Source organism: Camelus ferus, chromosome 15 (assembly GCF_009834535.1).
Source record: "Camelus ferus isolate YT-003-E chromosome 15, BCGSAC_Cfer_1.0, whole genome shotgun sequence".
Classification (NCBI taxonomy): domain Eukaryota; kingdom Metazoa; phylum Chordata; class Mammalia; order Artiodactyla; family Camelidae; genus Camelus; species Camelus ferus.
This window is the reverse complement of record NC_045710.1, coordinates 2774210-2797968: the sequence shown is the minus strand read 5'-3', so window position 1 is coordinate 2797968 and position 23759 is coordinate 2774210.

The following is a 23759-nucleotide window of genomic DNA, read 5'->3' as shown; positions in this document are numbered from 1 at the left end:
GAGTCAGGTCATTCAAGATAAAAGGAGGGAAGACAACTGCCTATTGGAGGCAGGACAGTGTGACTGTGAAAGCGGGTTGCGCGTCTGCAGGAGCTCACCGCGGGCTGACTGCGAGGGGCTTCTTCAAGCCACGTTTCTAACAGCGTGTGCACTTGCACAATTCCTCCCCAGTTAGCTAATGCCATTTCCATGGATTTCATTAGATTATTGTCTCCCCCAAGGCAGAAGCCAGGAGAGGCTGGCTGGCTAGCCACTCCCAGTTACTCTGTAAATCAGAGCCAGGGCCGGCTTGTCATAAGCAAAGTATGAAATAAGTCATGCATTTTCAAAACTGATCCATTTCCAAAGCCAGTTTGACAACAATGATGTCATTTGCTGGGATTCAGGAGCAAAGCTTTTTCTCTTGAGAGGAGAGGGAGAGGGCAGCGAAAGGGCGGGTTTGCTCGCCCTCTGGGAGGACTGGGAGGACTGGGAGGAAGACCCCTAACCTGGGAGACGGGGAGGCAGCATAATTACACTGGAGAGCGGGGAAGCTAACGTGCTGCCCGGGAAGCTGAGTTTAAGGAGGAAGTAGAGACGCTTTTTCCTTGAGACATTGGTTCTCCACCTGATGGCGGTTCCCGTCCCCTGAAGATGCAGGAGGTGAGAGTCTTAACCAAGGGAGAGGAGAGCCCACAGGTTTCCTAAGAGCTCTCCAGGACAGAGAGCCAAGCGGAGCAGCTCATGGGGCCAGGAGGTGGGTGAGCCTCTAGATAATGCTTTCCCCTTGTGCGTGTTATTCACGCAATGACATTTAGATGTTTGAACAAGTCATCAACACAAAACATATGGTACAGGAATAATCATCAGATTTTAAGTTAATTATGGAGTGTTGTCAGCAAGTGGTGCAAAAACTTTTTCTAAATATTTCACAAAATTGAAGTCAGCAGACTAATTCTTATTTCTGCCCATCCTAAGTGGATATTCACATGCTATCAAACCGCAATGGATTTCCTCAGGTGCGTGCCTCACATACCTCTTTTATTTTGAAAATTAGGTATTTTTTTAATGCATTTTGAAAAATGATGCCTCTATTAAAACTGTCTTCACAGATGGTTTTGCTGAGATTTAGGTTACAGGTAGAAATGCAGTGCCTGAGAACGAAGTGTGAAATGAGTGACCCCTTGGTGGCTACAAAGAAGGCAAACCAAGGGGATAGTCTGTGGACGCCCAGAAACCCATACACAGTGGGGTGGTTTCACAGTCCCTGGGGGAGCCCTGGGGCTGTGAAGGGTCCTGAACTGAGACACGGAAGGGCTGGCTTGTCACTAAATGGGTCATATTTTACATTATAAAATACCTGTATTTACACAGTAGGGAGACTGATGAACTTAGGTATTTGGGGAGAAATGATAAACATGACAGAAGCTTCAGATTATATTCATTACAACAAACACAGACTTAGAGTAGTACTTTGCCTGTTCTTGTTAATGACTGATGTGCTCAAGGTAAAGTTAATTCGTGTCTGTTTGTTTGTTTATTTGTTTATTTGCACTGAAACAGTAAAAAATGCAAGAAGACTTTTGAATCTCATACATTTGTGCCTTTTACTCAGAAACAAAACCTCTGTATCACCACGTCTAACATTTAACAAATTCAGAACTGACGTCGCTTGAGCAGAATTAGCTACATAACCTGCAAAGTTCAATGCAAAATGCGGAGGGAAAATGCGGAGCCACACGTTCAAAAAGCAGGAAAAAAAGAAAAAACGTTGCCACTAAAGGCACTAAAACACACAGCTTTTCCTTTCTCTGCGGTCTCTTTTACAGCTTACGGTATTTTTATTTGCTATGTTAATGTTCTCAGTAAGGACGTTTTTTAAATCTAATTATCCGCATGTACTTCACCATTCTCCTTTATATCGTTCAATGCAAATATCAGAGCATTTAACCTGTATGCAAAATCACCCAAAGTGTGTGATTGAGGTCCCACAGCTCATACGTGCGTGTGTGTTCTATTCTTGGCAAGTCAGTGGAAACGCAGCGCAGGAGAAGCTCAGCTGTCGTTATCTCACTTCTTGGGACTCGCAGACCCGCCAGCACACTCAGTCTCAGGCTCACGGATGAGAAAGGAGGGCTGAGGGGAAAACCCATCGCTTCCCGTCCTTCTGCCGTTTTCAGCGGTAAGCAGTTGGCAAAGACCGAGAAGTAAAACGTGGGAGAACGAGCAGGACGCGCCTGCGTGCTCCCCGTGCTCCTCGAGGCGCCACTTCCTTCCTTCCGCGCCGAGCGCGCCCCGGGGCCGCGGGGCTGCGGGCGGCCCTGCTCACTCGGTCACCGCCACCGGCGGCCGCGCCTGGCCTGCGTTGCTCCGAGACTTACTCCCACGCCTCACACCCGGGGTCCCTCAGAATCCTGCGCTCACCGTGGCGTCGTGACCGTCCCTGGAGAACAGGGAGACCAAGCAGACATGAGGTGGGCCCATCTTGCCCGTCTCTCCCCTGCTCATGTGCCGTAGGACTTCAATTACAAAACCCAGGCTCGAAGATGAAATTGCTAAGAATCCAGGGACAGCGCAGCATGCAGCTGCCGAGCCTGGGTCCCCTGAGTGCGGGGCCCGTGCACCTCCACAGGCCGCGCCTCACGGAGCTGGCCCTGCAGTGAGACCCAGTGCAGTCAGAATGCTGAAACAGACGTACCGCTTCGATTGTTGAGAAGCCAGAGCTATTTTTTTTAAAGCTCAACTAGTGGTAAACACCCATTATACATTTCACTACTATAGACACTTTTCTTTTCAAAAAAAGGTTTGTATTTGTCTGAGTAACTGTGGATCTATAATCCCATGTCTTGAACTTGATTTAAGGTCATTGTCCAGTATAAGACGGACCTGGCGTTACCAAACACTGGCATGAAGTCCATTCATTACCATTAGGTTAGAGACAGCTCACGCTGTTTCCTGAAGTATGTAAGTTACAGGTCTTGCTAAAATTTTAGCTCATCTAATTTGATTGCAACATCTGCCCCATCTAAGCGTATGGCTTTGGTAAGACATTTATTCTGTTTATACCTTAGTTGAACGGTGTGACTCTCGAAGACCCCTGTGCATCTAATTTTGGGAAAAAAGCATTCTACCATCTTTCCTGGGAAGGACCCTTTTCAATAATGGACAATTTGCTGCTCTGAGCCAGAGTAAGATCACCATGATGCTTCGGTTCCCTAGGCACTCCATGCCTCGAACACTAATCTTATCAGCTATAAAAGCAAGATGACAAAGTGAATGTAAATAATGTCAGTGAACTGTGTGCTTAAGGAAAAGGTAAAATGGCAACTTTCTGTTCTATGTATTTTACTCAACAAGAAAGTTTAAAGAAGGCACGTTGATCCTGGTGGTTTCTGTTTTTCTTAAACAACTATGTGTGCATTATACGTAATACATGGTTCTGAACAAATATTTCGAGTAAGAAAAGCAAGAGGTTTATTCCCGTTTCTCAGACAAGGCGAAGCAGGCAGAGGCAGCGAGCTGCTGGCAGAACGGCACGGGGGGCCCTGAGCTCCGGTCCCGGGTCTCGCTGGTGCTCTGTTCGGCTCTTTGACGAGAACTCTGTTGGTGGTTGAGTCTGCGTCTGTGGCTTCACAGTTACAACGGGCGGAGCTAGCGCACCAGGGCTGTCAGAAATGAGCCATGTGCACGCGTCGCTCCTGGCTGAGCACCTCCTTCCCCGCGTCCAGAGGACCCTTCCAATGACGGTTTCCATTGTGGTTGGCATTGGCTTTTGAGGTGACTTTTGTTTGCTGAACTGGTAAACGCTGCCTGGAAAAACTCAACGTATTTTTCTCCACTATTCGGACTCCCTGAGATTCATTTTTTCTTAATCACCTGCAATAGCATTTTTTTTTCCTGTTTGTTGTTTGTTTCTTTTCGCTTTCTAGGAGGGCTAGCAAAACTCATAGCACACTTTTTCTGTACTAGGAAAACCTTTGTGAAACTAAGGCTGATCAGGTAGACACCTCCTGATGCTCTTCCTTGAATAAACAGAGTTCTTCAGTCATTCCCACAAGCAACTAAAGGAGGCAAATTTTAATGTCTCCAAATTTCTGATTAAAGTCGCAGTAGGTTCAAATGGTGTGGACTGCCTTAATGGACAGTAGCCAGCAGGGTCTCCGTGTTTGTTTGTTTACTTGTTTGTTTAGCACGATGACTCATTTGGATTTTTAAAAAGTCTAGAAAAGCCTAATTTAAAATTTCTTGTGTCCTGGTGGAGACTTAACCCTCAGCCCCACGACTACAGTGAGAACCACAGATGCTCTGGCCATGGTGCCAAGGGCACCGGGGAGCACTGGACGGTGCTCCGCCGTGAAGAGAGTCCCACCAGGTACGGGCCCCACGCCAGTAGCCGCTCGTGTGCAGAGCTCAACGTGAGCACATAATCACAGAGAGAACATCACGGGCTATGAGAGTTACCAAACACACGAGTGTGAATGTGAAGACTTATTTCACAGCAAACTTTTACAATGAGAACATTAATATTCTAAAGACCACAGAAGAGAGAGAAAAATAAGGTAGTTACTGTGAACTATATTGAGAAGAAAGCCAAAAGCGTAACCATTCTCCACAGTCCCAGACCGTGAGTTGTATAGAGGAATTTGCCAAACATTCAGAAGTAGTTAATGCCAATAACGCCAAGTCATTCAAGGCCCTTGATGAAAAGAAAAAACACTGTTAATACACACACATGTACATATGGATGATACAAAAATAGCATTTTGAAATTTTTTAAACTGACATTGAAGTCACAAAAAAGAAAACAAAATATCGGCGTGATGTTTTCAACAGCATGCTAAAAAGGATAACATACAACAAAGTGCAGTACAGTCTTATTAATGAAAGAAAACTGTATTAGGATAAAGTTTAAGAGCTACAGAGGGCCTCCAATCACAAAGTCTTCCGTAAAACAGGAGTTTATTTCCCATTCAGCATTGCAGTTGATTCAGGGTGGCAAGGGGGCCCTTCCTCTTGGGTCAGTTAGAGCCCACTTCTTGCCTCTGCGTGCCCCTCCGTCCCCGAGTCTGTTCCCCGCTAGACTTCAAGATTCACCACCACACCTGGCCCCGGGCCATTGCGGGGGAAAACACTTTACAACAAGAGAAACAGCAGTTTTACACTTGGTTTCTGTTCCTAGTCCACTGGCAAAAGTCTAGCCATAGGGTCACATCTACAGGAAAACCAAATGGCCGTGTGCTCAGAAGGAAAGGAGCAACTCATGGTCAACGAGATAGCTGTGCCAACTCTTCTTTCTGTGCGTGGTAGACACAACACTTCAAGGCATAAAGATGAGAAGATCAGAGGTTTCCAGGGGTTAGAGGAAAGAGATGCCTAGAAATGCAAGGCGCTGAAACTACCCCTTGTGAAGCTGTAATGACATACACATCATCAAACGTGAGTCCAAACCCGCACAGTGGACACCACCAGCAGTGGGCCCCACTGTGGCCTGTGGTCTTTGGGTGGTGGTGCTGGGTCAATGCAGATTTATCAACTGCAAAACACGGATCCCTCTGGTGAGGGGTAGTGATAATGGGAGAGGCTGTGAATGTGTGAGGTTGGGGAACAGATGGTAAATCTCTCTACTTTCCTCTCAGTTTTGCTGTGAACCTAAAACTACTCCAAGGAGTAAAGTCTATTAAAAAATAATTTTTTTATTTGTAATTTTTTATATTGAAAAACACCATAAGCAGAATTAAAGGTAAACTATACATGAGGAAAAAGAATGTTAGATTAGTATATAAATGTACTTAACAATTCAATAAGGAACACACCAAGGAGGCAGCTCACAAAATAATGTTTGCAAAATCAATGTATGTTGAATTTCTCCAATAATCAAACAGATAAAAATTCCAAAAATAAAAACATCATTCATATACCACACTGACTTTCTTTTCAAGTCTCCAGGTTTATCAAAATTTAAGTAAAAAAGGGAATCATACATCACTAAGGAAAAGGCAAACTGGGCTGTGCTTTCTGGAGAGATGCTTGTGAAAAATGGCTTAAAGTATTTAATGTGACTAAATCAATTTCATGTCCAGATGTTAAAATTAGAAATGTCAAGAGATAAGAACAGCTATACTATTTAAATGCTGTTTGTAATGATAAAATGTTAGAAAAAATATCCTTATATGGAAATGGTTTATATATGAAACATTCATATGATACACTTCTGTATGGCTGTCAATTGTAGTATTTCTGACAACACTTCATAATATAGCAATTTATCCAAAATATTATATGGAAAAGTAATATAAAATTAAAATATATACAACATACATAAACTACATATACATTCCATTAGGATATGCAGTTTTTAAAAATGTATGTATAACATTCATACACAGTATAATACAGCCATAAATAATCATTCTATAGCGTTCATATGACATTTTGTCTGTTATCCATACATGTAATTATACACATGTTTGCAGACACATCACTAAATTACACTTGATTTACTTGGGTAAAGTCATTAATGTAAATTTAATTTATTTATGTATTTCCTAAATTTTTAGAAATGATCATATATACAGTCACTGGGAAAATATAATAAAAGTAAAAAAATTATTTCTCCTAAAAATCAAATTTCTTTTTAATAGTTTTATAGGAAAACATACTACTTTTTAAAGATTTTTCAGTTTTTGGAAGTACCAGTTACAACAAAGCTGTTTCATTCTTCTCCTCACTGGAAAAACAAAATGTAATTATGTATATCAGCTACTCAAGACAATGCGCTCCTTGAAAGTGATTTTTTTTTTAATTTTTGAGGAGCCTAACATATTAATATTTCTCTCCATAGAGTAACTATGAATTAAAACATCTCCACGTCACTTCAAAGTGACTCATTTCAATCAGTCCACACACTGGACTTCAAAGTTGGGAATTTAAATGCCTATCAGATAAAATATCATTATGCCTTCATTATTATCATCATTATCTGATAATGGGTAAAGTTCAGCCCAAGAGTCTCATCAAATTCCTAATTTGCCCAAATCTCCCAGGTATACCCTGGAAGAGTATACTGGAGCAAATGGGATGTGGCTAAATCACATGAGGACTGGATGAAAAAAATGTAGTATATCTATATATAATGGAATACTACTCAGTCATAAAAAAGAATAAAATAATGCCATTTGCAGCAACATGGATGGACCTGGAGATGGTCATACTAAGTGAAGTAAGCCAGAAAGAGAAAGAAAAATACCATATGATATCACGCATGTGTGGAATCAAAAAAAAAAAGAAGAAAAGAAAAAAGAAGATACTAATGAACTTACCTACAAAAGCAAAACAGACTCATAGACACAGTAAACAGACTTATGGTTACCAGAGGAAAGGAGTGGGAAAGGATAAAAACTGGGAGTTTGAGATGTGCAATTACTAACTACTATATATAAAACAGATAAAAACGAATTTCTGTGCAGCACAGGGCACTATATTCAGTATCTATAACCTATAGTGAAAACAAATTAATGTGTGTGTATGTATGACTGAAACATTATTCTGTACACCAGAAATAGACACATTGTAACTGACTGTACTTCAATAAAATCAATCAATGAATCAATCAACCACACAGAATAACAGAGCCACCGAATGGCTCTCACTGGGGATCACAGTTTACCACAGACCCCAGGACTGAAGTCTGACTTTGCTTTTATCCGGCGTATTTGGACAGGAGGAGGAAGCCAGCCCAGGACTGGCTTCCATTTAAGGTCTCCAGTGGTGACAGGAGAGGGGGCACTGCCCCACCAGTGGCCGCACCGGGGCCGTCTGTCCAGGTCCTCACTGCCTAACCCAAGAACCCACTGAGCAACCCTGGAAAGCCCACGTGCCAGGGACCCCACAGCCCTGACCTGCAGCAGCATGCTGCCACCCAGCGTCATCGGGCTGGCCCTCTAGCGGACCTTCCTCTCTGCTCAGCTGGAGTCCGTGGGCAGGAGAAACATGGCTCTGCTAGGGCAGGACGCGCCCTGCGCTCCCGAGGGCCGAGGCTTTGTTTGGCCTGCGTCCAGTGCTGGCCGGAATGCGCCGTTTACAGGCAGTAGGGGCACACGTAAAAGGAGTCCCTGGGAGTTCGATGACAGCTTTTAGGTTTGTTTTTACTTTGCAATCTTGGGCCGCCTACAAATTAGATTTAGGGGTTCCCAAGTGAGGGGATGTTTATTACAGTATTTCTCATGCTGGCATCAGATCCATGGGACAGCGAGATGGATACATGATCCTAAAATGCAACTTTTGAAGAAAAATCACCCCGTAGTTCCTCCTGTTGGGCTTCTGGTGATGCCTTTAGAGAGTCAGTAGTGTGAGTGGCGTTGACGGTGCCTCTGAGGCCGCCTCCTCCCTCTTCACACCCTCCCCCTTAATCTCATAAAGTTAACCAAAAAAGTGCTTCTGTTTCCAACCAATCTGTCCACTAACTTTTAAAGGGCAAAGTTATTCCTCTTACAAGCAGGCATACTTTGAGGAGCTGCCTCTTCTAACAACAACAACAGCAACGAACCTGAGCACTTGTTACACAGCTTTTTTATTGTGTGTCAGTCAGTTTTTTCTGCCAGTTGCTGCTGTTCTCCTGCAATGAAACTGATGAAAAGACAGAAACTGTGCAGGGTAACATCCTACAATATCAACACTGAAAGGGCATATTAAAGTTTTAAATCAAGCACATCTACCAATCACCAGTGTCTTCCTCTAGTAACAAAGCACACTTAATTTTCTAGGAAGTTGTAGTGTTAGTGACAGTGTAATAATGCGGTTTAATGTGGCTCTGGTTAGAAATACAATGCCGCTGAGCCATGGGTCAGGCTGTCATTGGCCAGAAGCCTTGACTTCAGCTCAGGCCCTGGTCCCGGGGCTCACTTCCCGCCTGGGAGAGACCAGAACCTCCCTGAGGAGAAGCGAGGCCCCTTTGTGCCTTCCACACATTTCTGCAGTTCTGAAGACCTGCAAAATACAGCATCGTGCATGGAAGATCTTGTGCTATTGTTTCTTGTTTGTTTGTTTATTTTAGTTTAGGATTTCAAAGCCTATCTTAAAGACAGTATTACATTATGACAGATGTACGAACTGACTGTGAGAGGAGGGAAAAAGATTAAAACTTTAGGAAATCACACATTAAAAGAAACAAAGGAATGTGTTTAGATCAAAGTAATGACACTCGTCCCACAAGTCCACTTTAGAACACTGTGAATGTGTTCAGGATAGCAACATACTCTCGAGTGCTTTGCCAATTTGGAAGTATTTTCTTTTATTTTTTTTCTTATCAAATATGTTCAGGTTGGTAGCAGATGCTTCACATATAGAAACATGGGTTTTTCTTATTTACTGCAACTCATAGTGATATAGAAGTTGAGGTTTTATGAAAGATTGAATCTTTGTGGATAAAGGGCCTTATGAAACACATTTTTTTTCAAATCTATGAAATAAAAAATTAAAAGAGCACTCAATTCAGAGGGGAAATGCAAAACTATGAGGCTCTACCCTGTCACAGTCAAATATCATCACGGTGTTTGGCGTTGAAGTGCGTCGTCCAGATTCTCTGACCCGCGTGCTGGTGGGGAAGGTATAAATGAGCGGGGAGAGCATCTCACACTAGTTCAAGCTCTATTGCAAGCGACAGAAAACAGAGTCCGCTGCTGCAAAACGATGAAAATAATTATCATTTGTTTATGAGTAGGAAGAAAAAAGTGTTAAATAAATCCAAGGGAAGGAAATATTCAGAGCTGCTCCAGGGAGTTTGCTGGCCTTGACCCTTGAACTCTACCATTTATTTATCTAAGGTCCCAATTCCATGTCTTCATATTTCTCAGTGCAAATTGCGTTCAGACAAAAGGAGCATGGCGGAGTTTAGTAAATGGTGGGCTGTGTTATGATGAAAATATAAGCAGCGTGAGCCAGAAAGTCCCCAGGAAGAGGGGCCCGTCAGGGACTGGACGGGATGCCCATGGTGTGAGCTCCTCAGCACGTGATGGCGGGGAGGGCGTGCCCAGCATTCCCCGATTTCCTCCCAGGCCCTGCGACAGGACCACCCGCAGGCGTTTTCTTTTTCATCACAACATACTGCAGGGTCTTTCCCTGATTTTGATGTGAAGAAACAGAGGCTCAGGAAAGTGCCCAAAGCAACAAAGCTAGTGAGAACCAGAACCCGGACTTCAAGGTCGGTCCACCTGACTCTCAGTCCTTCAAAGAAATGCTATTTCTGCAAAATCCCTTCCCCCTCTCAGCACAGTGTTCTGTGTTCTATGAACGCAGACCCGGAACGCAGGGTCAAATGAGGGCCGCGTATCGGCAGAAGATCGCTGTCTCTTCCCCTGGGCTGTCTTCAGAATGAACCCAAGACGGAAGCAGCAGAAGGTGATGCTGAAGAGCTGAGTTACGGGGCCAGACTCTCAGGACGCTTTGCTGGATGGGCTGCCTTGGCCACATTCATTTTCGCCAGATACAAAGTGGAGATAATGATGGTATTTGCTTGCAGGATTGCTGGATGAAATATACAAAATAACCTACGGAAAATGTTTGCATCACTGCCCGGTGCTGGCGTATGCAGCTACACATTTTGTATCATTTTTATTATTATTTTATGTATTGTTATTTTTATTTGGCTACATCTATCAGCTTGAATAATTCATTTTTATTCTTCACCCCACTTGCATGGGAGAGCAGGCTTAGGAGCCCCCTTCAGCCTCATGAGTTTTTATTTGCCTTGAGGAGTTGTCGGGAAAGGAGCTTTGTCGTGAAGGAGACGCCCTTTCAGAACAGGGGACAGAGGATCATTAGAAATAATAATGGCAGGAGCATCCCATACCTACCACTTGTGTTATTTATCATTAAGGACATTAGCGATTAAACATTAAACATTTAGATAAACGTTTACGTTTGTCAGGTTCTCCCGAGACTCCAGGTGGTCCCCATGTCACTCGCGTGAAGTGAAACTCGCAGAAAGGGACGGGGAAAGAATTCCGAAGTTCTCTCAGTCGTCAGCTCGCTGAAGACAGGGACGAGGAGTCAGGCAGAAGACAAGTGGCTTTCTGTCGTGCAGCTGGACCCCAGCCCAGGGTTCCTGGATTCACCCCCACATAGCTCTTTCTCAGGGAAGGTTTATTTAGACGTAGTCGCATTTCCTCATCTTCCTAGTCCAGGCTCGACGTTCTCCAGGACATACTATTTGAGCACGTGGGTTCTAACCACAAAGAACACTCACCTGCGGAGACTTCTCCTTCACAGCCATCATCCCAGCTGACGTGCGAGGAGGCTGCCGAGCAAGGGCGAACAAATACGTAATAGAAAACACACACACACACACAGGTTAGGATTTTCCTGCCTATGAAGAAAAGCGCTCCAAATGAGAATCTCAGGTGATCGGTAAGGTAACACTTCGGCGACTCAGGCCAGGCCAGGGTGTCCCCTCTTTAACGACAGCAGGTGGCCGATTACTCTATTCTGGTGAAGTGCTTTAACAAATGCACTTGTTACGTTTTCCAACACATCACAGGCTACAAATTAATTTCCTATAGCTTTACTAGATTTGTCTCATAATAACATTTTGTTGCTACAAATATGTGGTCAAAATACTGAAATAAATGAGAACAAAGATTTTTCTAAATTTATGACCAGGTTCTGAAGGAGACTGCATATTAATGAAAAGAGACAAGTTGAAGAAATTTCCATGGCCGTAAACAGCAGAGTGCTAATGGGCAGCACAGAGCACGTCTGTGTGTGCCCGTTATAAAATCACACATTAATATCCTCATTAATAGGAAAGTATTTTGAACACACATAAGTAAAATGTAGATAAAAATCACCTGTATTCGCTCCAGCTCAAAAGTTATTACAGCTATTGCCATAGGCACCGTTTTGGGTCTTTATGCCTAGATTACATAAATGAGTTCAGAGTGTATAACCTGCTTTATAAGCTATTTTTATTCCACGCTCTATCTTCATATGTGGCTACATTTATAAATATAATATAATCCTAAATAGCTTCATGATGTCTTATTTTAAGAATTTAGTACCATTTTCTTCACCAAATCTCTGTTATTAACTAAGTATTTTGTTTTCAATTTCTTATTATTACAGAGTTGCAGTGAATATCCTTGTAAACACTGGTGAATCTACATGTAAATTCCTTGTCATCCTTAGGTAAAATCTCAGTAACAGAAGACCTTGCCATGCACCGGTGTGATTAATGATTCCAATAAGGATGTCAAATGGGCTTCCATCGAGACATCGGCCTCCCTGTCGGCAGCGGGTGGGGCGCCTGCTGCTTCTGCTCTCCAGTCAATGTTAGATCATTTCAGAAACACTGTCTGTTAGCTATTTAAGGGGTAAAAGTGCTGTCAGATTTTGCTGACAAGCTTTACTGGTACTACACGTGTGAGTTCCTGCGTGTGTCCTGCACAGACGTGCCGATGTGTGTACGTGCCTGTGTGTGACTGCAGGGTCTCACGTGCATGCGTACTTGGCTGCGTGTGTGTGTGCATTTGTGCTCGAGCACCTGTAGGTATGTGTGTATACACATAGATTTGTGTGTGGGGTGTGTGTGTGTTGTGGGTTTTGCCTAGATTTGGGAAAGAAAGGGAAGAAGAGTTTATATTTGAATTTTTGAAATCATAAAGTCCTGGAAACCTATCTCTTCTTTTACAAACAATGTTCTCAAGCCTGCAGGCACCTCTTGTCTTCCACTCCCCAAATCTTCACGCAGGACAGGGCCTCCGTCCCTCTCTCCCAAGTTCCCCGGAATCTTCTCTAGTGAAGAGCAAGGCAACCGTCCTAGTCTCCCCTGTTTCCATCCTCCTGAGCTTCCCCACGATCAGCAAAATTAAGACTTACGTAAGTTATTAGAAAGTTGTAAGAATGTCATAAATTTCAAACTTCTGCTGTCAAAAATGCATATTTTAAAGGCATGTTGGATTTATTCAATTAAATCATTACCTCATCTCACCTGACACCCTTTCCATAAATAAGCATTCTCATCGTTTTCTTCTCATTTTAAATGTCGTCTTGCCAGGAGGGCTGGAATGACCAGGAGAAGGGATGGCTGGAATGCTGCCCCCCAGGCCGGCTTTACAGACCTTCTCCTGAAAGCGGGTGCTCCGTGGGCCTTTTATAGATGCTCAGGCCACGGGCAAGTTCCACAGCTCTGGCTTTTTGTTAGGTTGCCCTCAGAGTTCTGTGCACAGGTGTCTGGTTGTGTGTGTGTGCCCATCCACACGAGCACATGTGTGTGTGTGTGTGTGTGTGTGTGTGTGTGCCTCCAATGTAGTAATGTGCTGAAACCCAAGCTCTGGGCCCCAAACCCACCCGGAGCAGACTCTGGAGCACAGAGCGAGCGCCTCCCCACAGAGCGCTGGGCGGCCTTGTCTGCCGCTCTCCCTGCAGGATTTGCTGGGGCTAAATTCATATTCATGTAGAAGCAGTCGTTTGGCTCCAAGACCTTCCCATCTGAGGCTGGAGCCTATGGACTGGATTCTGCTTAGACCCTTCACCAGCCGAGGGAACAGCAGGAACGTTTTCATGCCATGTTAGCCAGCTCATGCCCTCCAGGGAGCCAGGTGACAGGGTCATTCTGTATTTTATGTTGGTAATTATCCAAACACAGGATGACAGGCCTTCAGGTGGGTTCCCCCTCCCCCGCCCACGGAGAAGTTCACAGGCGTGTTCATTTGCGCTCACATCTCAGTTGTGTTTGATCTCTACCTGCCTTCTGTGAGTTTCAGAGTCTTCCTTCCCTCCCACCTTGCATAAGTGCACGTGCCTGTAGAAACGAGTGTGTTACGTGTGGCAGAACACGGCTGCTTCTACGTGGACGGCGTCCACTACCAACAGTACAATCGCCGGCCACGCAGATGGGTCGCCCGGGAGCCAGTCCTGTCGTGGTGACGGGTCAGTCACCGAGTCTGATTGTGCTGTAAGCACATCTTTATGGAAAATTCTTATTCAATCACTAAGGAGCAGATATAAGGAGACTGATTTTCCCAAAGCATCAGTGTGGCCACATCATTTTCTACCTCAAATGCCTCGAGCGGCATGCCAAGGCTCAGACGCCCGACTGGAGCTCAAAGCCCAGGATGAAGAGGAAGCAGTCCTTGTGCCTCCCTTCCGCCCCCCCCACTTTAACGAGCCTCGTGCCCGCTGCGAGCACCTGCCTGTGCGCCTTCACCCGGTGGCGGTGTTTTCTCCTTGTTCACGCTCATGTTGGGATTCCACACATCTTTCTAAGAATGCTCCGAGTGCCCCTCCTGCCAGAGAACCGGGGAACCTCGGGGAGCCTCTGCCTCCTCTCCCATCAGGCCAGCGTCTGCCCTTCCTTCACCCACAAGCGCACTTCCCTCCTCACAGCCCCGTCACCGCGTCGCTCCGGTGCCAGGCCGCGCTGAGAAGTGGGGTGGAGACAGGCTCGGGCTGCCTTTGACTCAAAGCCCTGCTATGTTGAGGCTTTATACTGTCTTTGCACTACATAAATCTTCCCTAAACTTGGTCCTTTCTGTGAAAAATGGGATAATGACCACTGTGGTGGCCACTGCTGGTTGGTGGCTCCAATCCTATTCAGAAGTGTCAAGGCTAGGGAACTAAAAACTGTATTTTTCAGACTAATTGAAGCAAAGATTCTAGACATACTGTCACTTCTGTCATTCAGACTGACTTGGAACGTTGGATTTGCAAACGGATCACGCCGGGTGGCGGTGGCGTGCGAGACACCCGTTCTGCGACGTGCGCCGGGAGCTGCTGGCCGCATCGTGGGCTCAGGGGTCAGCCGCGACGTCCCGCCGCCGCGAGGCCAGCGGCTCCCCGGATGGCAGGTCTAGTCTGCACATTGTCGTGGTCGTCAGCCCCGAAGCCTCGGTCTAGACTGGCTTTTCTTCAGTCCTTCTGACAACCGGTAGCCTATAAGAAATTCTTGTTTGCTTAAATTAGCAAGGATGGGTTTCAATCTGTGTGACTGAAACCAGGGACATAGAACGATTTTCCAGAATGCTTGTGGCAACTAAATGAAATAATACCCTCACCTCCTACAATAACCCTTTACAGACAGAGAGCGCGTTGCCTTTTTTTCAAATAAAATAATCTTACCTTGCTAACCGCACGTTTCTCAGCTGCGGGATATCCTGACACGCGCTCACTGAGGATGAAACCAGGGCTGACCCATCTCACCGCTGTTCCAAGCACCCGGCACGACGTACTTCTACATGCCTGGTGTCCACGGGTACATTTGAATTAGGTAAAGGGCGATAAGGAATATTTTCCGCATGACTGATGCATTTTTAACTAGTTAAACTGTCACGAGCCATTGTAAGTTCTGGCATTTTTTTAAAGAAGAAACAGAAAAAACCTTGTTGTTAGCATTGATTTTCTTTTAACCTCAATGACCAAGTAAAAAGCTAAAAATGTGATGTGCGCAGCTTGGTTTTAATTCACTCATACTGAACGCCTTCTCCGCTGATGGTACCTTTCAGGGATGGGGAGAAATGAGTACAACCATTGTTTGCCTTTTGTCCTTAGGAGCCGTGGTCTGAAGCCCCATCTGTAGACTCTGTGTGAAACGCCAGAGGGTAGTTCTGTAGAGGGAGCGTGTGCTTCATTTCAGTGTGCGAAGGAGAACAGTGGCCCTCGTGAAATTTCACCACCGGTAGGTACCCCAAGTCTCATGTGCTCGTTTTCCTCACCTCCTCAGGGTGGAGTTCGCCTGCTCATGTGGAGCTTTTGGAAACACTGGTGGAAAACAGACCCAGTTCCCATTTGCTTCTGATGCTTTGAAAAGAGTTATTCGTTGCCTTTACGGGATGAGCCTCTCTGTCTTCACACTGAGCCTCCACACCGCGCCTCCAGACCAATCATCATCTAGTCCCTCCTCTCACTCCCGGGCCCGCAGTGACCCCTTCTGACCCAACTGAAATTGATTTTGTTGTTGAACTCCTGGCTGGTGCAAATTAATCTCAGATCCATACGAGATCAGGGAAGCAAGACAAGGAGTACAAAGACTTCAAGTACTGAGGGAAAATTAGTTCTGGAGAAGGCATTTTAAGTTGGGCAAGATAAATGTTCACAGTGACTTGCTTTGATAGAACATCTGTAGGAAGGGGAAGAGGCGGACAGGGCCTCTCGGAGGAAGGCTGTAATTTAATAGCCTAATTTCCTGCCCAGTCCTGCAAAAATATCTGCCTGTGCCTGACAGCTGATGAAAATCACCCCGGGTTTGATCTGGTCCCTTGTGCGGGACAAGCTGAGACCCATCTTCCCTCAGACTCAACAAAGTGGTGCTTAGCGCGGGAAGGTTTCTGCCTTCTCTTTATGCAATGAAAATTTGGTGATTTTGCTCAGTTTATCCCTGACCCCCAAGTGGGATCGGCCCTGCCTGTCTGCCACGTGACCCCTGCCTTCGTGCCCCTTTCAGTGGGGAAAACGGTCTTGCTCTGGGAGAGCCTGTGTAACTTGCTGCTTCCCCTGATGCACAAACGCAGCTGTGTTTCCTAACAGCTGAAACAGGGGTCTCTGTCTTTAAGGGGCCCCCTCACCCCAGTCTAAGCTCTGCTTGGTGTCTGAGCCTCCCCCGCAGCCCCTGAAATGCCTCCAGGACACAGTTTCTGACTCTTACAGAGACCGATCTAACTAGTTCTCTAACACGCTGACCTAATTTCCACTGTTTGCGTGGTCGCCCTCTGAACAGTGCACTTTTTGACTGGCCTTGGAGAAACCCAACACTCGGGGTCCTGCTGCCCACACTGGATTCTGAACACTCCCTGATTCCTGATTCCCGTGCTGAACACCGCAGCCTGTCCAACAGATGCGCGTGTGCTCACGGCCCTTGCACGCTTCTGACCCTGGAAATGTCGTGGTTAGAGTAGAGAATTCTGAAGTCACTGTTTTATCAAAATCGGGGCTCCTCTACCCCCACAATCACCCCAAGTTTCATCTTCACAGCAATGTTGCCACCCTTTTTTAAAATCTTCGCTCTAACAGTTTTTATACAAATAAATTTTCAGAAAACTTTGAGTACCACTAATGCCATGTTATAACGAAAATATGATGGTGCTGGGTTTTAGTGTCTTTAAACTTACTCGTTTTATAATAATGTTTAGCTGCAAAATACCAATGCTTTAAAACTTACCTTTTTAAAATTAATAAATTTATTTTAGCTGAAAACAAAATAAGATATTACCTTTTCTTCTTTGTTTTATTGAAGCACAGTCAGTTACAATGTGTCAGTCTCTGGTGCACAGCACAGTGTCCCAGTCAAGCATATCCCGACATGTATTGTTTTCATATTCTTTTTCATTAAAAGTTATTATAAGATATTCAATATAGTTCCTTGTGTTATACAGAAGAAATTGTGTTTTTTATCTATTTTATATATATAGTAGTTAATATTTGCAAATCTTGGACTCCTAAATTTATCCCTTCCCACCCCTTTTCCCCCGGTAACCATAAGATTGTTTACTATGTCTGTGAGTCTGTTTCTTTTTGTAGGTAAGTTCACAGTGTCTTATTTTTCCTTTTTTTAGACTCCACATATGAGTGTTATCTTACGGTATTTTTCTTTCTCTTTTGGGCTTACTTAGAATGATGATCTCCAGGTCCCTCCATGTTGCTGAAAATGGTGTCATTTTATTCTTTTTTACAGCTGATGTTACTTTTTAAAATGTTTAATATAATCTTTTACCAAAGATAAGATGTATACATGAACTTTAACATAGTTGAAATCATGGTGGCAAATCTGCTCTTTTCTTAGAACAACGTTATAATTAATTTCTAGTCTTCTATGTGGATTTTATAATAATAATTTCAATGTATTGTAATATTTCATAATCTATTATTTATAGTATTTAAAGGGCATATCCATTGCATGCATTTGTGTTTCTATTAAATGATTAGTTTTAAATAAATTCTAGGAGTTCATTTTATGGATTGTAAAAGCGTACAAAGCAGACAATTCTTGCTCTTTGTTGACTTTTTTCCAAAAGAATTACATCAGTTTGCAGAGCCACCCACACAGGCCACCTGTTTGTGCATGTGTGTATGTGTGCGCACACACAACCAAACTGCATCCATTTATACTGATCCTAAAAAAAAAAAAAGGAATTTGCAGTACTTTCGAGACTTCTTATATGTAAATGCTCCACAGGGCATTTCAGAGGATTATTGCTCTGTTCAATCTTCCACCAGTGGAAAAACATACCTTAAATGGAAGAGCTCATTGTAGTCGGGGTGGGGGGGATCTGGAATAAAACCTACAATTTGTGCCCAAGCAATTCTGTGGTGTTATTCAAAGAAACAATCTCATTGTCTATAAAAACCAAGCGTGACCTCTGACTCTAATTCACTTGGGTGTATTTATTTATGCTTTTAAATAGGTTACCTATTAAGTTCATCCTAAGGGTATTTTAAGAGAATGACATGAAAACATGTGAACTTAAAGACACATTAGAACTCCTAGGAAATTGGTAGAATGTGGAAATGAGGCTGTGACAGAACTATCTGAAGAAGAAAAAAGTATTTTTCAGGCTCCTGGAATTCTGCATAAAGTTCTCTGAGTTACGGAAGGTTCTTTCTGCCTCAGAGGTAGTCACTGGGTTAAATGCCAAGTGGACCTGCTTGATTTGAGAGGCTCCGTGGAAGTCTTTTTAAAACAGCTAAGTAATTAAGGTTCATTCTTTAATCCAGAAGCGCAATAATACAAATTAAGCAAGCATGCTTCACCAGTGGATGAATGTCTGTGAGCGCTCCATCCATGGGCTTGAAAATCAGTCCAGGGTCGGGGTGGGGAGGCTGCGATGCTCCGTCTTCCAGCTACTCCACCATTTTTCTAAGACGAATCTGAAATTCAAGCCTCTGTTTCCTTGCCGTCAATGTGTGTGTGAACGAACGATGCTTCTGACTTGGGCTCTCCTTGATCAAACTGCGGGATGAAGTAGTAAGCGGATTAGTGGAATTGCCCCTAAAGGCCTAGGGTCCTTGATCAGAGAGGAGCTCCCCGCGAGCGTGAAGCCGCTCTCACAGACCCAGAATGTCTAAAGAGACGCTGAGAAGGGTGGTCGGTTACTGTCTGGTTACTAATTGGTGCAAAATGTTAGGAATTTATAATGTGCAGTGTTCACTGATTTCACCAGGCAAGCAGGCTGTGCCGACTTGGTCACGGCGAAGCCTTCGGAGACAATCAATACCGCAGTTACAGTGTGTGAGGACACGGCAAGGAGAAGGGAGGCATATTAACTGGTTGTAAATGATGTCTCTCTGGTGTCTCTGGAACATTTCCCAAAACAATTACAGCTCATTTTCCTACGTTGTGCTTCACTCTGCAGACGCAGCATATAAATCAGATGATTATCTAATTGGATTTGGATTCTTTCAAAAATTGTTAAATTTGTAATTTCTTCTTCTCGCAGTGTGCTTGGGAGTCGTAACACATGAGACGAATGGTGGGAGCATAGAACAGGGCGTCTGTTACGTTTAACCTCGGGAGCAGAGAGGCTGAAGGGCAGTCGAGTCTCTCTAACCTTGATGTTAAGACCAAGAGAAGGGAGTGCCTGCCAACAAGAAAAAGGAAAAGGTCACTGTGGTCCCATAAAAGACCCGCAGAATTAAATTTGCATACAGTTAAAAATTACCTCTATGTTATTTTACAATATTGCCAACTAACATTATACTCTTTAAAAAGGTTTTATTTTAGCATTGACTAGAAGATAGAGTTTTATTTGACATTGATCAATAAGACACTTTGGGACTGACTTTCTGGTTTAACATAAAGAGAGCTGGGGGACAGGACCTGGGTTTGCCCCACCCCAGTCCCAGGGGAGCTGCTTCAGCCCTACCCTGAGGACGTAAAACTAACCTGAGGCCACGTCGTCCACATGCCAGGATTAAACCCAGTGACATGAAGCTATAACTGTTATTACCATTTGTGGTTGCTTGCTTCACATTTAAATCCAAAAATTGGCATTTTCACACCGTGGGACAAGGGTGGGGGGTGCCCGGGAACACAGTCAGACGGCGTCAAGTAGGAACTCACGTCTAACAGGTGCACAACCTCCCCAAGCTACCTTCCTGCTCACGGCCAGGCCACTCGTCACATGGCCGGGAACCCTCTGTCCCTGGGGACCACAGCATCTTCAGACGCCTGCCCTCACTGTCCTGCCCCCTCGCCCTCGCCCGGACCTCTGAGCGCCCGTAGGGCAGAGATGAGCCCGCCTGGTGCTAAGGCTCCCGTGACAGATTCATTGCATTTCCCGACTCAGGCCTCATTGACCCTCAGACCAGGACCGCTGATGCCCAGAATTCCGCAGTTTCCTCCACCTGTAATTCTGATGTCTGGGTTGCACAGGTCGTTAATTACATAATTTTTCAGTCGTGGGGAATCATGAAGCTCCCATGAAACTACTGAACTGGCCTTGGTGCGGTTCCCTCCCCTCCCCCGCACACACAGCAGGTGAGTTTCTGCAGGTGTGCTGGGTTTTCAAGGTAAACGGAAGGGACCTGTGTGAGCAGCCGGCCTTCCCAGGACCCAGGATGCAGACAGGACTCCTGTTTGTCTGTCTCCATGCTGCTCACTGCTCTGGGGTCTCCGTGTGTGCACAGGAGCCTGTGAAAGGGTGCGAGTGTATCTGGGGTACGGAGGAGCCGCACCACCTACCCTCGTCTTCATTGTGTCTGTTTCTCGCTCTAATGATGTCCTCAGGAGCAAGGGCAAGTTTAAAATGAAAATCAATCAATCAATCTCTGGTGGCCGCACAGGAGGCGGACCTGAGACTTGTCCTCACTATAAACTGGGTTTATTAAAAACATCTCTGTACAAATACAGGGCAAAGCACTACAAAACTGGTTTTTTCAAAGGAATATCAGAAAAATCTCATTTAATACACCTTTCACCCTCCTTGTAGAGAACCACTGAGTTTTCTAAGTATGTGAAGAAACGGGGCTTCTGCATTCTTCCCCATCCGTTTCTACAATAAAAAGAAAGTCAAGCGTTATGTAGATAAACACCCCATCAGCAGAAATTCCGCAGCTGAAAAGGTGGTCACAGATTGCGAGTTCCCAGCACGCTGGCGGTGAGTGTGTTTGTCTGGTCACTCATCGTTTATAGTTAATTTCTCTCGTTTTTTCTCTCTCTTCTTCCTTTGGAGGAGTGCGCATCAGAACACAGTTCTCAATGAATCCACTTACATCTGACCTCCCAACCCCAGGGTCCTCCACAGCCTGTAGCACGCAGAAGGGCTGTCACCGACAGGTTTTGGTTTTGTAGCTTAAGGAACTTTGATTCAAAGAGGTTACATGCCTGGCTTAAAGCAAACTGAAACTATTTAAAGATCAGTGAATCTTGCTTTCTCGAGCAAAATTATATTTTGATGTTTTCCAGTTTTCTTGAGATAGAATATTGTACAGTTTGAGGTGTATGACTTGATTGGGGTAGAATATCTATTGGGGAATGATCACCATTGAGTTTACTTAACATCTATCACCTCACATAGTTACAAATTTTTTTGTTTTAACTTTTTAAAAAAATTAGTGAGAAAGGGCAGTTGGAGCACGTTAGGGTGAAGACAGCTGGTCTGTTCCCCAGTCCCTCTCCCTGGATAAATGCACCACCACGCGCCGCGAAGAGGCCTTGCAGGCGCACGGGGGAGCCGCGCCAGCGGTGAGGTGGGAGCGAGCGCTGCCTTTCCCCTCCTGTGGCCGCTTCCCCCCGAGAAGTGGCGGTGGGCCTGCGGACACCCGACTGCATTCTTTCGAACCTTATTTGAGGCAATGAGGGGCAAGCTGCTTCTGAACCTTTTTAAACGAACGATTTTTATGCAAAGTCCTCTGGCTGGACTGGACGCTCGTAGCAGGCTCCCTCTTGCTGCGTCCCTGCACCTGTCTCTGGGAAATACACACTTCTGCCTTAATATCTTGCCTCCAAGCAATAGAATGCAGGCTTGACATTGATGATATTTGCTCCCCAGAAAATACATTTGTAAACATCTTTGGGGATTTCGTTAAAGAGAGGTTTGGGGATTTCGTTAAAGAGAGGGTTCGCATGAGACCTCAGGATCCTGTGGTGTTGCGCGCCTAGACCCCTGTGAGGCGTACCGGGGTTAGAACTCACGCGCACGGCTGCGTTTTTCTTAGAGCACTGGGGGAAATGTAAATCGTGCCCTTTACCTGCGGACAAGTGGCTTCTTCCTGTAGCCGTGGCACTGAAGATCAAGTTTCCCTTGGCCAGTCTGGACTGGCTCTTACTTGTCATATACGCGTCTCTAGGAGACAAAGCAACTCCCTCACTGACCAGACGTTTTTGGCTCCGTCACGTGGAAGTTAGGGTCAGTTTGTTGAGGCGGGGCGTGAGGTGAAAAGCGTGAGCTTCCTGGTCTGCCGATCATTAAAAATACGTCTGGTGCTGGCACTTCAGTCCAGAGTGATGAAGAGGGCACTGATGCTCCCACGTGGAGCAGCGAGTGTGGGGGAGAGAACGGCCCCTCGGGGCGGCCCGCCCCACCCCCGGGCAGGAAGGACGCCATTTGCCCTGGCGCGTTCCCCACTCACCACCCCAAGTGACACTTTCAGAGCAAAGCATGGTGTAGGATCCGTTTTCCCCAGCAGGTGAGCTACCATTCAGGAGTTACCATTCTAGGACATTAGATGTGACGAAAGTTTTCCACACAGAGTGAGGGTTTCTTTTTGAAATTAACACCTCAGCGATCACCGTTTCCTCCACACCTGAGGATGACGCACTGTGACGTCGTTTGGTTTGCCTGAGCAGCTGAAATATTGGACACATCATCAAAAAATGCAGCTCGCAGGATGCCACCGAGCCTCTCAAATTAGATCTGCAGGTTGAATTCCATCCTGACGCCGCCTGTAACAAGCAGCTTGTTGGTGTCAGCCATTTTTCAGAAGTCATTATTACTCTAAAATCAGCAAGTTTTCAGTGTCTTTCAAATTACCGCCAAGCTCTGGTTAACTCGAACACAGAGGTAACAAGAGTTGTTTTCAACTGGCATTTTGCTTTTCAGGAGAGAGTAAATCTCCAGCTTCATCTGGTCTTCCGTCCCAAGGAAGCCAAGGTTTTAGATGCTCACACTCTAACTCCACTCCGTGTGTTACCTTGCAGTTTTCAAAGCCTGAAGCACTCACCTCCACAATACTGAGCGACCATCACTGAGCATTTTCTAGACACTAAGGATCTGTAATATTACCATGTTTCACAGAAAGACGCCGTTCCCTTCTCCGGACTCCAATTAGCACTACAGAGATGCAGGTTTACATCCTGGGCCCAGTCCTGGCCCTTTGGGACGCAGATCTGAACTGTTGAATCGTTCATTCTAGATGTCACTGCCGGTGTCTGAAGCTGGGAAGTTCATCACGCTGCCGTCCTCAGTGCCGCATGCTGCTGCTGTCTGATTTCCCGCCACAGAAGATCAGGGCTGAAGGCAGGAAGGACACTGTGCGCCAAGTGTTTGCCACATCCGTCTTTCCATTCTCCCACCCGTCTCCAAGACGTCGGCATTGGTCTTACCCTCGCCGTGTGAGTGAGGCCACAGAGGCTTCGGGAAGTTGAATGGTTTCTAGGGACCACACCGACACCACGCGGATTAGGAATGGCGGAGCGAGAGGCACACCTTGTGCTCCGCGTGCCCCAGAGCCTGAGCCCCCCTGCTCTAAAAGCGCGCTCCCTCCTGGCCAACTCCATCACCCGGGTCTGCACCCCCGCGGCAAGGGGATGGAGTGCTTGTCAGATACAGGGCTGCAAGGGCCGGGATGGGAGACAG